The sequence below is a fragment of the Orycteropus afer genome, unplaced genomic scaffold, assembly GCF_000298275.1.
Source record: "Orycteropus afer afer isolate SDZICR_OR568_19922 unplaced genomic scaffold, OryAfe1.0 scaffold00020, whole genome shotgun sequence".
Lineage (NCBI taxonomy): Eukaryota > Metazoa > Chordata > Mammalia > Tubulidentata > Orycteropodidae > Orycteropus > Orycteropus afer.
In genome coordinates, this window is record NW_006921607.1 from 5976792 (window position 1) to 5980794 (window position 4003).

The 4003-nt window shown below is 41.2% G+C and overlaps 1 pseudogene; it reads left to right on the top strand.

The window, feature by feature from the left end:
• The first annotated feature begins 434 nt into the window (after positions 1 to 434).
• LOC122152204 lies at positions 435 to 525 on the top strand (annotated as a pseudogene).
• The last annotated feature ends 3478 nt before the right edge of the window (positions 526 to 4003 follow it).

A 4003-nucleotide genomic window follows, 5' to 3' on the forward strand; every position in this document is an offset into this window, starting at 1 on the left:
TTACAATCTCTCTATACTAGAGGAGGGTGTTTGTTTTCTCACCTTCCTTGCCAACACTCAACAATATCATTTGCTTTTCTTTTTTCCTTTAAACATTGCCAGGATAGGTTTTAATGGCTAAGTTGATTGAGATGGGTCAGTGTGGAAGGTTCATGCCAAAGGCCGTCAGTATGTCTCAACCTCATTGGTTTTCTCTTACACCATCCTAGTCATGGCTATACAATTTGAAGGCAGCAATATTAGGACCAGACTACATAATAGGATCATTACTCAAACCTGGGTAAGGTGCTCTTCTTAAGGATAAGGGCTAAGTATGAAAGAATCACTGGTGCTTCTCTCACCATCAGAGAGATGAATTTCCCCTTAGGTGAGGCAAGTCCTGCCCTTATGCCTTATACTCTGTAGTTAGTTGACCACTAACTCATGGGGACCTCAGCTTTGCACAGTGGCAATATTGTAGCCAATGAGTTTTATCTGAGGCATGATTATTGCTCATTGAAATGCATGGGGATCTCACAATCCCACACAATGGAACAGAAACAGACAGGTGGGGGCTGCGCAGGTGGTGCACTGGCAGCAGAATCAAACTCAGTTCCCTCGTGGAGGCCGAGAGTCTACCACTGAGCTGCCCCTGCCTTACGCTCCAGAGGCTCCTATTAAATCCTCATCTGACTGCATCCTTCCCTTAGTGCTAAATGGCACTGGGACCAAAAGGATGTGCTAATCTAGAAATGTTTTCCCTGCTTTATTCTTCTAGATTGTGCTCTGGGTCCCTGGAATCTCTACCCAAACAGTCTATTGTCTCCTTCCCAGGTCTATATGGGCTTCTTCCCTAGCTCTTCCCACTGTGGGCAGAGCCCGCTGCTGGTGTGCACCAGACGGCAGTTGTGTGGAGGTGAGGTGGTGCTGAGGTTGGAGGTTGCGCTTGGCTCTCTGGATTTGAGTATCTAAGTATCTACACTTTGAGGCCTCCTCACAGTGTGGGAAAGAAGGGGGGTGGGTAGAGAAAGAGTTAGGCTGCAGGTTACAGCCCTGAGTCTGACACTCCTTGGGATGCAGTATTCTGGGACAAAACTCCAAGGAACCTGAAAATGTGAAATTTAGGGTCATTGTAAGGTACATTTGTCAAGGTAAAGGGGATAGATTTATTTAATAATTTATGAGCATGAGGTGTGACTTTTAAATACAAATGGTAACTGGCTCTCCATTAACTTTCTTCCCTAGATCCCACCAACGTAAGGGGAGAGGTCTGGTTTAGCCTATAATCCATGACTTGACAGCAGTCAAAGTTTGTTTCAAGTGAATCTTCCTCTTTGATTTAGAAACCTGTTCTTTAAAGATGTGGCATGTGGGGGAACAATTTTCCCAAGTATTGTCTTCAAGAAATGGGTGATACCCAAGCTCATGTCATAGAAAGAATCTAAAATTTAATACTTAATCCTAATCCTTCGTCTACCATTTATCGGTTTTGAGATCTTTGGCAAGTTACTTAAACTCACTGAACCTAGGTGTTCACATTCAAAAAGAGAACATAGTAGATTAGATAAAGGATTGTTGAGAGGATTAAATGGTTTCATGAATATAAATCAATTAATCGCATGCCTGGTTCAATAATGGTCACATTGATAATATTATTCTCTGTCTTTGAACGTTAGTAGAGATATATGAAGTCAGCTAAAATTTCCCAGCCTAAATTTGCTCATCTGCCCAACCGACTACCACTGAGTCGGTCTTGACTCACAGTGACGCTACAGAACAGAGTAGAACTGCCCTATAGGGTTTCCAAGGCTGTAAATCTTTACAGAAGCAGACTGCCTCATCTTTCTCCCATGGAGTGGCTTGTGGGTTCCAATTGCAAACCGTTTGGTTAGCAGCCCAATGTCTCACCCATTGTATCACCAGAGCTTCTTGCTCATCTATAAACATCTCCAAATTGGAAATATATGGTCTTGTGTGATTGTTTTGAAACAGCTTCTGATCAATTGCAGGTTGTGAAAAGGTTGGAATTAAAAAAAAAAACCAAATTTTTATTACTTTCACTGAGCTCTTCTATGATTTTGATAGCAACAATTGGTTACGCTTAAAACATGAAAGCCTAAACTCACTCCAGGCTCCACAAGATTCCATGAGAGCTTTCTGGCAGCTGCTACTTGCCCCCACGGTTGAACTTTACTGCTTTTAACATTTTCTGTTTCTTTCTGTTCTTTGGTCTGGGCTCACTCCTGCATCTTGCCACTATGAACCTGACAGGCTACAGGTGTCTGTACATTTCCTGGTACAGAGATGTCATAATTTTCAACAAGTTACAAAACAGAGGCTTTATACTCCACAAGACATCAAATATATCCCACAGCTAGAAGAAAAGGTGGGAGGAGGAAGACAGAAAAACATTACGTGCTTTGTTTTGATACAAGATATGTTTTCATCACAACACATACTTTTTAATTGTAAAAATACACATACACATTAGCCAACTCAACATTTTTCAGGTGGACAATTAGTGATATCAAGTACATTAATCATGTCATCATCACTATATTTTGAATTTTAAAATCGACAATATTTCTGTCATCCCATCATCTGACATGTCTCTGTTAGTCTATCATGTATCTGCTGGAAGGTACTTTTTTTTTGCCAGATGTACATTTTCTTTGAGATATTATTTTGATCTTTTTATTTTTCTTGAACATATTTAAGTTTCATTTACCTTTGTTATTTTATTTATTTCATTATTATTTAAATGCAGATATGTGTGTGTGCTTGTGTGTGAGTCCCATATCTGAAAATCTAAGAGTAATGCTGGGACTTCCGGTGAGATGGAGGAATAGGCAGACAAGTTGCACAGACCCTCCTTAACAAAGAAAAGAGAAACCAATTGACAGAGATACAGAAGATAATCCTGGAGCACTGAGCTTTGAAAGAAAGTATACAGAAGTAGATGAGGCACTGACTATTGGAAAAACCTGAACAAAAACAGTGAGTACATACACAGTTGGAGCAGTGGACTGTCAGCTAATCTGACAGGACCAACAGCCTGAATACTTCCAAGTGGTGTTGGGACCTGAGAATTGACCTGAAGATCGGCCCTGGTCACCAAGGGCTGCAGGGATGACTGTGCTGGTGGTCTGTGAGTAGGAAGGGAAACAGCAAGGAGAAAGACAACCTGGACTGTGGACTTTCCACTGTCCAGAAGGCACAAGCATTTTGATTGTTTACATGCACCAGCCATTTTGGATATTTAAATTGACCAAGAGTGCAGCCATTTTGAATGTTTACAAGAGGTGGCCATTTTGGATATTTAAAGTGACCAAGATCACAGCCATTTTAAATCTTTACAAGTGGCAGCAGTTTTGGATTTTAAAGTGAAGCATTCTCATTCAGGTTACAGGGACCTAAGAATAAGCTCTGTTTGCCAAGGATGTTGTTGTTGTTGTTTGTTGTTATGTGCCGTCGAGTTGGACCCGACTCATAGAGACCCCTCCTTGGGTTGCCGAGGCAGTGTCACTACGGAAGTAGATTGCCCCATCTTCTTTCCGAGGAGTGGCTGGTGGGGGACATATAGGAGGCTGACAATAGGAAAAGAGACAGGTGGTGAGTGTGTAAGTGCTGCCAACTAGTGAATAGAGGAGCACAGCACAGTACCCTGCTCATGCAGATAACATACAAAGAAAACGAAAATCATGGGCAAGTTACTCCAATGTACAATCATCAATTAAATATAAACACAAAAATGTTACCATACCTCAGAGACAACAGAGCATCACAGTCCACACAAAGGAGCAAGATAAAGCAGGAGAAACAAGGGACCAGGATACAGACCCAAAACACATCTCTGAGAAAAGATGCAGCATTGGACCTCCCTGATAAGGAATTCAAAAGAATTATATTTAGGTATCTTCAATGAATTGAGAGGCAGATCAAGGAAAACACTGACAAAATTGAGGAAAACACAGAGAAAACCCTAGAACAATTTCAAAAGACAATACAAGAATAAAATGACAAA